This window comes from Erpetoichthys calabaricus, chromosome 1 (genome assembly GCF_900747795.2).
Source record: "Erpetoichthys calabaricus chromosome 1, fErpCal1.3, whole genome shotgun sequence".
Taxonomy (NCBI): Eukaryota; Metazoa; Chordata; class Cladistia; order Polypteriformes; family Polypteridae; genus Erpetoichthys; species Erpetoichthys calabaricus.
In genome coordinates, this window is record NC_041394.2 from 151,360,947 (window position 1) to 151,374,278 (window position 13,332).

At 37.4% G+C, this 13,332-nt stretch overlaps 1 protein-coding gene across 2 annotated transcripts in view; it reads left to right on the forward strand.

Annotated features, from left to right (window-relative positions):
• LOC114655946 (ras-related protein Rap-1b) overlaps nt 1-13,332 on the forward strand; it is a 197,437-nt gene that overhangs the window by 81,373 nt on the left and 102,732 nt on the right. The window contains exon 2 of one of the 2 annotated variants that reach the window (XM_051933540.1): nt 4,208-4,295. The gene's annotated coding sequence lies outside the window, so the exon portion shown is untranslated. The remainder of the gene's footprint in view (nt 1-4,207; nt 4,296-13,332) is intronic. The other variant, XM_051933548.1, reaches the window with a different exon arrangement.

The window sequence follows — 13,332 nt, forward strand, 5'->3', positions numbered from 1 at the left end:
TCAGTTAAGTAGTCCTCTTGTGAAAAGCAGACAGATATAAAATACAAACATATAAAATAATAAAAACTATTTTTTGGGATACTATAATACTATAAAAGTAAACGGAGTATATTGTGTAATCCATGTCTAGTACTTTTTACCTTTTTTCTATAGTGATTTTGCACAAAGGCTTATGTTGTGTATTTCTAATGAAGCAAGTAAGTTTTTCCGAAGGAAAAAAATAAAGCAATTTCCATCTATCTAAATTATGGGAACAAAATAAAATGACATTTTCTGACAAGCAGTGAGATTTACAAATAAATGGTAAATGGTGTAAGATGCAACAAGATTTTTAATACATTAACAGCAGTGTAATGCAGGGTGGGTGGTTGTTTTTTTTTTTTTTTTTTTTTTTTTTCCTTTGCCCCAGCCATTTTTATACCTTGAAGCTGTTTGGCTTGGAATGAATTAGGAAAAATAATTAGACTAAACTAAAGGAAGAAAACAATATATTTGAAATAGGTCTGTGTTTTTTAAGTGTTTGTTTTAAACCTTGATTGTTTTACAAGTATTTTCAGAATTACCAAAGTGAAGAATTGACACTGACCTGTAATCGATCTATAGTTTTATTCAGTATGGGCTTTTCAGCTTCTATGATGAGATTTTCCACTATCTAGATGTAATTGTGGTTAACAGAATTGGTTTGCTATACTTTACAAAACACGCCTGCTCTGTTATTAATTTTAAATTTATTACAGTATTCCGAGCATTGGGTAACATTGTGCTGTCTCCCCCATCTGTGGTTTAGCATTAACCTAGGTTGTTACTAAAAAAAGTAATTGTCACTAATATTAAGTGGTCGTCAAAGATAATTGGGTTCCTTTTTATTTTGGACAGTTGTGTTGCCAAATTTTAGAATATAACAAAAGATTCTCTACACATTGTATTGAGACCACATTTTTATGATATTTCCAGCAGTAGTGCTGCAGGATGAAGGAAGATTTCCTTGTTAGGAACTAGGGGGCTCTGCCCCCTGCTCGCTTTGCTCGCCCACCCCCAGGTTTGTTTTACTGGATATACAATTTAAAGAGATTATTTTCATGGGAATTGTTACATATGCGTTATTTTCACCTTTACTTTAAAACTTTTGTAGAAACAATACTTGTCCTTTATTTCTGGCCCCGGGCGTGGTTAAATCTCTTTCTCGCAGGACATATAACGCTGCCCGCGTTGTGAAGGGGGGGTGGCTGAACGCACGCTAAGGAGAAGCGGTCAGATCATCTGCTGGCTTGTGGCTGCTCTTGGCGAACTCCGTGTTCTGCTTGGCGCTTGTCGTTGTTTCAAGAGATGGGAGCACATGAAGTGTGTCTTCCAAAAGCATTCCAACAACTTCTAGTTTAGATGTCCGTGAACTTGTTTTAAATGTTGTCTCACTGCCTTGTCTCGTGTGACGTTAAACTGTCTCTCGCGGGACGTCTAATTGTGTTCAGAGAAGATCATGTTTAGTCTCCCTCCCAAGATTTTTTTTTTTATAATAGAGAGATATGTTCCATCTAATCTTTATAATCAGATACTTAAGAATGAGTAAAACTCTTATGAATGTTAATTATTCTTCTGAATGTGAAATTTTCTATCCATGAAAATTCTGAAATTTGGATTTACCAATAATAAGTAGGTTTGAGAATATTACATTATATTGTATTAAACCAGTTCAGCAGCTGGAAAATAGACTACGTATCAAGCTTTTGTGCATTTTTCCTCCAGGAGATGTACAGCTGTTACTGTAGAGTAAGTATGAGAACTGAGAATATTTTATTTATTTATTTTTGGGTCAATTATTTCAAGTCCAGTCAGGTAGAGTTGCTTTGGTTCAGTAGCAAATTATCAATAGCATATCGATATGCTTTATAGTCTGAATTTATTGTTATGAATTTTATACATGACCTTACCCATGGCAACATGAATCTGGACATGTGTAAGCAAATACTTTTAAATCCTGTCCTCACCGGTCAAAGTTAGTAGTCAGTTGAAAATGATCATTGATGTAACAATATAAGAATCCTAGCCCTATAGAACGAATGAGGATTGCTAATAGACCACCCAAACAAGAGCATGTTATATTCAGGGCAGATCTGTTAACACATATTACGTTTGTTTCACAAATATACATTAAACGTTTTTCTAACAGTTGCATTCTCATTTGATTTATACACGATTAGTGGAAATTGTACCAGTGTTGGTGCAGATTTGCTCTGAAAACCGGGATTCTTTGCAGAATCCAGAATTGAAAGAAAATGAAAAAAGAAATACAATTTCCAATTGAGTGGTACTCCATTAACTACTACAGTGGTGTGAAAAACTATTTGCCCCCTTCCTGATTTCTTATTTTGTCACACAAAATGTTTCTGATCATCAAACACATTTAACCATTAGTCAAATATAACACAAGTAAACACAAAGTGCAGTTTGTAAATGGTGGTTTTTATTATTTAGGGAGAAAAAAAAATCCAAACCTACATGGCCTTGTGTGAAAAAGTAATTGCCCCCTGAACCTAATAACTGGTTGGGCCACCCTTAGTAGCAATAACTGCAATCAAGCGTTTGCGATACCTTGCAATGAGTCTTTTACAGCGCTCTGGAGGAATTTTGGCCCACTCATCTTTGCAAAATTGTTGTAATTCAGCTTTATTTGAGGGTTTTCTAGCATGAACCGCCTTTTTAAGGTCATGCCATAGCATCTCAATTGGATTCAGGTCAGGACTTTGACTAGGCCACTCCAAAGTCTTCATTTTGTTTTTCTTCAGCCATTCAGAGGTGGATTTGCTGGTGTGTTTTGGGTCATTGTCCTGTTGCAGCACCCAAGATCGCTTCAGCTTGAGTTGACGAACAGATGGCCGGACATTCTCCTTCAGGATTTTTTGGTAGACAGTAGAATTCATGGTTCCATCTATCACAGCAAGCCTTCCAGATCCTGAAGCAGCAAAACAACCCCAGACCATCACACTACCACCACCATATTTTACTGTTGGTATGATGTTCTTTTTCTGAAATGCTGTGTTCCTTTTACGCCAGATGTAACGGGACATTTGCCTTCCAAAAAGTTCAACTTTTGTCTCATCAGTCCACAAGGTATTTTCCCAAAAGTCTTGGCAATCATTGAGATGTTTCTTAGCAAAATTGAGATGAGCCCTAATGTTCTTTTTGCTTAACAGTGGTTTGCGTCTTGGAAATCTGCCATGCAGGCCGTTTTTGCCCAGTCTCTTTCTTATGGTGGAGTCGTGAACACTGACCTTAATTGAGGCAAGTGAGGCCTGCAGTTCTTTAGACGTTGTCCTGGGGTCTTTTGTGACCTCTCGGATGAGTCGTCTCTGCGCTCTTGGGGTAATTTTGGTCGGCCGGCCACTCCTGGGAAGGTTCACCACTGTTCCATGTTTTTGCCATTTGTGGATAATGGCTCTCACTGTGGTTCGCTGGAGTCCCAAAGCTTTAGAAATGGCTTTATAACCTTTACCAGACTGATAGATCTCAATTACTTCTGTTCTCATTTGTTCCTGAATTTCTTTGGATCTTGGCATGATGTCTAGCTTTTGAGGTGCTTTTGGTCTACTTCTCTGTGTCAGGCAGCTCCTATTTAAGTGATTTCTTGATTGAAACAGGTGTGGCAGTAATCAGGCCTGGGGGTGGCTACGGAAATTGAACTCAGGTGTGATACACCACAGTTAGGTTATTTTTTAACAAGGGGGCAATTACTTTTTCACACAGGGCCATGTAGGTTTGGATTTTTTTTGTCCCTAAATAATAAAAACCATCATTTAAAAACTGCATTTTGTGTTTACTTGTGTTATATTTGACTAATGGTTAAATGTGTTTGATGATCAGAAACATTTTGTGTGACAAACATGCAAAAGAATAAGAAATCAGCAAGGGGGCAAATAGTTTTTCACACCACTGTATATTCACTCCACAAGCTGGTGATATAACATATTTATTGGTTATTGGTTGAAAAGATTTTTAAGTGATGTCCATCATTTGCTTTGTTTCTTTTATGACACCAATAGAAACTGCATTGTGGTCTCCTCTTTCTTTTTTTCTTTTTTTTTTTTTTTTAAGGCATGCTAGTACTTGACTTTTCTAAAGCTGTTGTGTCTGTTCTGCACTACATTTGCATATGGTAAGCTTGCACAGTTATAGGGAATAATGTTGTTTTTATGTTTTTATTATTTTTCAGTTTTGTCAGGTGGGTCTAGACTCTCTAGATCATAGCCTGGTGTACAACATTCAAGTGAAATAGCTTCAAAGGTCCTTAAACTTTGGTGGTAAGTGAATAATTGGTTCATTTTCTTTACCTCTTCTTTATACTGATGATTTTTTCTTGTTACACATTCTTCGTTATTAAATGTTCTCTTACCAAGAAGACTTGTGCACTTTTTTTTATAACAAATTAAGAGTCAGGTTGATTTTGTACATATTATGAGATGTACATGATCATCTTTTGCGTGACCGTTTCTTTATGGGTACGGTGTGCCATGCACATTAAATAGTTTTATCTCATAAATACCCATTTACTCATTTACGATATGTTTGAGGAGGAAAAACTAACTTTAGCAAATGATGTATTTCACAAACAATTTAGCAAATGTAATCATTGTGTCTTATTTATGAAATGGTATGTTAACTTTATAAAATGTAATAGTTTTATGGTTTTTTTCTTGTAAGACCTAACTTTGCAACAACTTAAGTTTTCAACTGAGAAATGGGCTACCTGCCCTTGTATGTGCATATATATGTACTTGTGTATATGTATACATGTCTCTGTGTGTGTGTGTGTGTGTGTGTGTGTGTGTGTATATGTATAATTTTTGTGAAACTTAGGATATACAGAATTCCTACTTCATGCATTCTCATTTTCTCCCATTTACCATTGTTGCACAGAGCCAATTTTAGTAGTTGCTTGTTTATTCATCCAAAATTACAGCAGAGTGGATCAAAATCTAATAGGGCTTTCCTTCTTGTACATATTCTAGTAGTTCTACTTTGACGGTGTCAGATGGCGCAAGTATAGTGCACAATGCTTGATTCTAAAAGGTACCTAGTTAACCCAAATTACCTGATGCAATAGGGCTTTTAGTAAAGAAGCATGAACATCCTTTAAGATGAGGTGGAAGAAGCTAATCGGGAATGTTGTATTTTATTAGCAGAAAACTTAAACCAGGACTAACATGTCAGGATTTGCTTCACTCTTGCCATGTTGTTGAATTTGGTAGGCAGGGTGGTGGCCTTCATGCCTGAATTTTAGGAAAAGGGGACATTTGGATCTGATAAACAATGAACCACTACAATGGAAATCTTTCAAGAAGCCAGTAAATGAAAAGGAAACCATGAATCTTAAGGTTGTTCTCTATAAACTGAAATACAAACCTGGCCTGGTCCGCCCTTCATTGTCTTTTTTACTTTTCTAGTAAAATGTGATTTAAGTTATTCATTACAAATCACTTAATTTATTGCAGCTGTCTCTTTCTGGTATCAAAGCATCCTGCTGTATATCTGGCTAAACAACATTTACATTTACTCACTTGGCAGACACCTTTATCCAAAGCGACTTACAAAAGAGGTCAAGATAATGATGTAAATGGCAGTTTGGGTGGGGGGTGGCTGTTTAGGAACATGTTTGCAAAATTGATTGTCACGAGTAAAGAGCTTTAAACCATACAGAACATAAAACTAGTTAATCTTTCCTTAATTACAAGCTAAGTTACTTGGTTTTCAAAACCATTGTCAATTGCACAGGTAGCCCCATAATGAGAGTTTTTGAACACTTCCTGAAAACAATGCGGGAGTCAGAATTTCAGATGATGGTGGGCAACTTGTTTCCCCACATAAGAGCTACCCACTACACAAGAAGAGTTTATATTTAGATTTGATGCAACACAGAAGTGACATCAGAAGATGCTGTTCATTAACGTTCCTGAGTGGGCAAGAAGGAACATTGTACCATGCGAATGAATATCATGAATAATTGCACCACTGTTAAGGTTGAGCCCTTTCTATGACAATAGTTGCCTTGTGCATATTAAATATGCAGTAACAGTATCTTGCGTACAGTAGGAGTAGCTGTGAAATGATGATTGGCCTTGATAAGAAGAATGTACATCTTGCTCTTAGTGTAGCACATGAAGCAGTCCATGTACATTCAGAATCAGATTTGATTTCATACATCATACGGTTAGGAAGAGCTACCGATTTTTACCATATGTGTATGTAGCACCTAAAATTAAGGGTACATTATGCCATTCCAACTGTATTTTTATGCACTTATCCTTCCCACGCTAATCAAGTGACTTCATTACCAGTCACATGAGTAACAGATTTGGACTTTTAAGCATGATCACTCCCTTGATGTGTTATTCATACATTATGCAATTTCCGCTCTTTGAGGAGCCAATCATGTATTTAGTTCTACTGTCTATTCCCTGTTCCATGTCCCTTATAATGAATATCTTATATCCCTTATTCCTTTAAGCTTAGAATGCAGCACTGGCTGCTAGTCCAATGCATGGCCCAGAGAGAATGTATAGACCACACAAAGGTGATCAGGCTGAGATTTTATCCCAGGCTCCTGAAAGTGTGATGCAGCAGAAGTACCTGGGACACAAACCACATTTTAGTTGTCAGCTAGCTGTCTTTTATTCTTGTTGCTGTATTTACAAACTAATGCATATGTTTTTCTCTTGTAGAATGTAATTATTTTTCCACAGATGCTCACTATGTCTTAACAGTGAATCTTCCATCCAATCTTTCTATTTTTCCCCAAACCTGAAAGTGTATTTTTGACAGGAATTGTTATTGTTTGCTAGTAAAATGGCAAATAAAACATGGACCATGCTAGTAAAATGGCAAATAGTTGCTGTACATGTTCAGTATAGTGTATTTGTAAAAGAATATTTTGCATCATATACTTTGTAGCAACTTCTCATATCATTCAATCAATCAGTGGTGTGTGTGTGTGTTTCATAGATAGTGGTGGGAGGGGGTGCAAAGAATGCAAAACTACGCTCAATTTATACATTTTTTCTAAAACTGCATGTTCAGAGGATAAGAGTAATCTTGTATGAATATATATAACATTCCAGCAACAGCAATTATGAACTTGTTTTGTCATCATAGTGAATAAGCAGGGTTGCCTCATCATATACTACAAAAGTGACTGTTAGCCAGAAGTGTATTTCAGATTTTTATATTCACAGATTCTTGTTCCATTATTGAATCAATTTATCCCACTCAGAAAAGCTTTTCATAATGGTCAATCGTATGTGTGGGAACCCTTGATCTAAGCTATTCTGTTAACGATGGCTGAGAGACTAAATTTAGGACGGTTGCTTTTGATTTAAAATTCTGCCAGACAGTCAAAAGGACAAAATTGTTAATACTTGTAAGCTTAATGCAGGCAAATTTAAAAACAATGAATGGCCTTGGCATCTACATTACTAACCGAGAATGCTAAACCGGATGGACGCAGGGACATCCGGCAATGGGCCGTGGACGCAAAAGACGTACTGGGCAGGCGCCCCACAAAAACCCCCCCCCCCCCCCCCCCAAGCAACGGGAACCGGATGGAATGCAACGTAAAATAACAAATGAGGCGTCGCGCACAGAAAAAAGGAGTCAGACCACAGAAAAAAGGAGCACGAAACCCATTGCACACGAAACGGGACACACACAAAGAGGAGGATTCAACAAGCCCCTAGCACACAAAAAAAAGAAGCCGCGAGCACCACACAAAGCCCATTGGACACGAAACGGGACAGACTACGGACATAGCACACGAAACGTACACAAAAACGACTATTCAGACCCATGACCACAGTAACATAAATAACAAATGACACACACAGCCCCATTTCTAAATGAACCATCCGTATTAAACATATGTCATCTCAACACGTTCACACTATGCAGCATAGGTAGATCTCATTACAATGAGGCACTATTAACTGTTCAACCGCAGAAAAGGCTCCATATTAACAGTGAGTGCGATCCTCCTTATTACTTATCCATATTTCTCACGCTCAAGAACAAACAAGTCATGAATTCACGATCACGGGTACAAAACGATACCGCTCGGATAACGGGACCAAACACAATTCACACTATGCAGCATAGGTGGATCTCATTACAATGAGGCACTATTAACCGTTCAACCGCAGAAAAGGCTCCATATTAACAGTGAGTGCGATCCTCCTTATTACTTATCCAAATTTCTAGAAGAAAAAATGTCTCGGCTCCAAAAACACAAAGCTCAACTAACACAGTTACAGAAACCAACCCAAATGGACAGACACACTGAACGTAGACGCATGCAGGGCGCGTCTCACAGTGCTGCATCGAAACAGGCATGGCTTTAAAACGAAACACCTCCCGTCTCAGACATACAGAAACGGCAGCGAGGGGACAAAATAAATAAACGCAGACGTCTACACCGCGCATCTCAAATGCCGGAAAACAAGCTGGCAAAGCTCCAAAAAGAGAAAGCTCAACTGATCGACATACAAAAACGGGCAAGGCTCAATACAAACAATGCACGCCGTAAACTACAACGGGCTTCTCACACAGCACAGGCAAATCGATTACAGCTCCAAAACAACACGTCCCAAATACTGGACTTACAACGACGCGCCTCTGAAACGGCACAAGCAAAACATACACGTCACAGACATCAACGACAGACACCTGCTAAACGCTTGCGTTAGCTGACAACGCGTTCAATAATGAGTCCACTATTCAGGAAAATTCATTGGGATTAATGAATGTCATTTGCAATCATTGTCATTCACTTAACTTCCCTGAAGAAACAACTAGCAATACAAGTAATGAATTTACACGTTGTTCTCAAATGGGTCAAATTAGACTGCCTCCTTTACATTCATATCCTGAATATCCACAGAACCTTCTAACTAACGATGTACCTGAAAGTAAAAACTTTATGAACTGCATTAGATCCTACAAATCGCTATCCACTATAAACATAAACAGTAGCACTGCATGTGACATCCGTCTTGCAAAACTGTTAATTATTGATGAATGTACAATGTCATCCAGTCACTTACTCAACACCATTCATAAACTTCTACAAACGTTGATGAATAATAATATTCCCTTTAGAGGAAAGGTACTTTTATTAGGAGAAGATTTTAGACAGTGCTTAGCTATTGTTCCACATGCTATGCGCTCAGCTCTTGTTCAGTGCACCTTAAAATACGCAGACAATTGGCATTGCTTTCAAAAGATACAGTTAGTACAAAACATGCGATGTCCAGATCCAGATCATAACAATTGGTTATTACAACTGGGAGATGGTACACTCACCAATACAGATAGACTTCACCCAGATATTATTACAATTCCTCAAGCCTTTATCTGCGACGACTTAGTTACAGAGAAGCAATCTCATTACACCAAATGCCCCTTTTAACACAACGCACTATATTATGTCCAAAAAATATTAATGTGGAAAACATAAATACCCAAGTCATTGCATTACTTCCTGGAGAGACACAACTGTTTCTAAGCTCTGACAAACTTGGCTCTGATCACGACAATGACCATCTTCATTGACCTTACAAGTTCTGACCTGGAATTACCTTTTACACTTAAACGGCATGTACAAAGAAATTTTCCAATAAACCTTTACACTGTGCCACACACTTTATTGTTTGCTTTCTATTTGCATTATCTACACCTTCACACTATTCTATATCTCATCCATACATCATGCTCTTTGTCATTTCCCAAGACCAGGGGTTGGCGAGCGAAGCGAGCAGGGGGCAGAGCCCCCTAGTATCACTTAATAGAAAAACTTGCAAGATAACACTATTAAAAGCTCTTAATGTTAAGTAGTAAAATCCGTGATGGACTTTGATTCATGAATATATAACTTGATTATGTCAACAAATTAAACAAAATTAAATCATTAATTACTGATTACTTATTGCACAGAAATAATTGAAGATACAGGACTGAGAGACTTCATTCATCAAAGTCTGATAATTCTTACACATTACCTTCACATGGGACAAGTGTTGCAGGTCAAGGATTTACAATACTGTATATGAAAGGCACAAGTCTTCACAATTTGAGGATCTAAGAAGTTGTACCATAGTCACATTCATATTGAACTACATTTGCTAAACCCACGATTAATCAAACATAAGTGATATTTTGTGACTGATCACAAATGAGCTGTTGTCCTCATTATAGGTCGCAGTGCTTGTTTCCTATTATGCTTCAAAGTCACAGAGTTCTTACTGCAGGTAAGAAGTACTTTACTTAAAGATGCATTTTTAATATAGAACAGCAATTGAATTTTTCAGTATTTTTCCCAGTGCAGCTAGTTATAGTTAATAAAAGCATTATATTTGGAAGTTAATCTTAGTCAGTAATTAATATTACAACCCCAAACCTCCTGCAGCCTAAGATGCATGCATCATTTGCCAATGAAACCTGTGTTCTTAAGATGCATTTAGCAATCCAGTTTAATTCCTGTTAAATTTAGTTCAAATATTTCTTTAATAAAGATTTTCAGATTTGAATTATGAGAGGAAGCTGTATAGGTTCATCCTGAAATCTACAGAGTTAACTTATTTCTGAATATTAATTTATTTTATATATATATGCACTCTGAGATAAAGGAATGTTGAAGGAACGGTGTATGAAACCAAACCAACAATGACAAACCTATAAGCCAATCTTTTATTAAACTTGGGAGTTAAAGGGAGTAATATTGGTAGTTCAACTTGCATCAGTAAAGGTAACAAAAGTCTATCAAACACATTTATCTGCATCTTTTGATAATGTAATGGTATTTTAATATTATAGCTTCAATTCTTGACACTACATTAATTTGAAACTTAAAAATATATTCCTATTACAGTAATCCCTCCTCCATCGCGGGGGTTGCGTTCCAGAGCCACCCGCGAAGTAGGAAAATCCGTGAAGTAGAAACCATATGTTTATATGGTTATTTTTAGAATGTCATGCTTGGGTCACAGATTTGCGCAGAAACACAGGAGGTTGTAGAGAGACAGGAACGTTATTCAAACACTGCAAACAAACATTTGTCTCTTTTTCAAAAGTTTAAACTGTGCTCCATGACAAGACAGAGATGACAGTTCTGTCTCACAATTAAAAGAATGCAAACATATCTTCCTTTTCAAAGGAGTGCAAAGCAAGCAGTCAAAAAAAAAAATCAATACGGCTTTTAAGTATGCGAAGCACCGCCGGTACAAAGCTGTTGAAGGCGGCAGCTCACACCCCCTCTGTCAGGAGCAGAGAGAGAGAGAGAGAGAGAGAGAGAGAGAGAGAGAGAGAGAGAGAGAGAGAGAGAGAGAGAGAGAGAGAGAGAGAGAGAGAGAGAGAGAGAGAGAGAGAGAGAGAGAGAGAGAGAGAGAGAGAGAGAGAGAGAGAGAGAGAGAGAGAGAGAGAGAGAGAGAGAGAGAGAGAGAGAGAGAGAGAGAGAGAGAGAGAGAGAGAGAGAGAGAGAGAGAGAGAGAGAGAGAGAGAGAGAGAGAGAGAGAGAGAGAGAGAGAGATAAAAAAAATCAATACGTGCCCTTTGAGCTTTTAAGTATGCGAAGCTCCGTGCAGCCTGTCCTTCAGGAAGCAGCTGCACACAGCCCCCCTGCTCACACCCCCCTACGTCAGCGCAAGAGAGAGAGAGAGAGAAAGTAAGCTGGATAGCTTTTCAGCCATCTGCCAATAGCGTCCCTTGTATGAAATCAACTGGGCAAACCAACTGAGGAAGCATGTACCAGAAATTAAAAGACCTATTGTCCGCAGAAACCCGCGAAGCAGCGAAAAATCCGCGATATATATTTAAATATGCTTACATATAAAATCCGCGATGGAGTGAAGCCGCGAAAGGCGAAGCGCGATATAGCGAGGGATCACTGTACATGAATTATAGTATGGAAAATCTTAGCATATTTAACATTTTTAATTAAGATTCCAGATCATACACCAGAAATCCTGCAGTTTTGGAACCTGCTAAGGTTAAATTACACTATATTATATCCTTCTGTATTATTTTGATACTCCGCATTACTGATGCCCACCATAAACAAAAACCTGGCACACCACAGAAGATCTTTATTTAATAAAATATTTTTTTTGGCAATAGTTAAAGCCACTTCATGATCCTTGTATCAAATTTAAATAATTTATTATGGTCTTTGTTATTCATTATAGCCATAAATTTTAATTATGGATGAAATCCATCGGAGCTGAAATCTGAGGACTACTAGGCACTTGTCAGAGAAAGACAATTCCATTTTGGAGAAGAACAATCAACATACATTACTATATTCAGAAAATTTGTTTAAGTATTGACAGTATTTAAAAAAAAAAAAAAAAAAAAAAAAAAGGAAGAAAATTCTCTGGCTGCTAAGATCAAACAAGTGTTGGTATAGTACTCCTTTCCCACAGAATAGAGGTATTAGCTACTCTGTGGTATGAATGTCAAATTTTTCTGTATAACCCTGCCTTCATTAAAAATCCTGACAATCCCTGCTGCCATGCTGATAAAGCCAAAGAAACTCTAAATTAGATATAATAAAATGTCCCCTCCACACCCTGCACCTAATCATTATTCCTGCTGCACACATTCTCTCTCCGTATCAACCTGCGATACACTTAGTGCTGCTAACTCGCCCATCAGTGCGGTATGTTATAATGGCAAGGCCAAAAAGCAAATTACTTATTCAAGGAACGTCGAATTTTAGATCACGATAGAAAAAGAGTGGCAAGAGCTAATAATGAACATCGAAAAAAGAAAATGAACAAAGAAAAGCTGCATATAATAATACAAATCAAGAACAAAGAGAATCATCCAATAAATAAAAAAGAGAAAAATATCCCATATAATATGTGAACAGAAATGCAAAAAGCAATGTTTATCGAATGCAAGTTAGAGGATAAAGTAATTCATAATATTGTTTTTTGATGAGGCATTAATGTAATTTAATTTTTTATTATTACATTTTATTTCATTTTACTCTTTTACTTTTTACTGTGTTTTATTATTAATTGGTATTCAAAATAGACAGTTGTAGTGAAATACTCAAGTAACTGATTTTCTATGTATAATAACTAAGGACCAAACCATCTTCCTCCTGTACCCTGCATACTCTTCTATATCCCATCTCTTTAAATACTCTTGCTTTCTCTAACTGAGGAGTGCTCTGACGCCCTTCAAGTGGCCCAACCGCAAGATAGTGGGCGCCTAGTGACCGCCCCCAGAGGTTGGTGAGCAAAGTGAGCAGAGGCTGAGCCCCCTAGTTTCACATTATTAAGTTTATTGCTT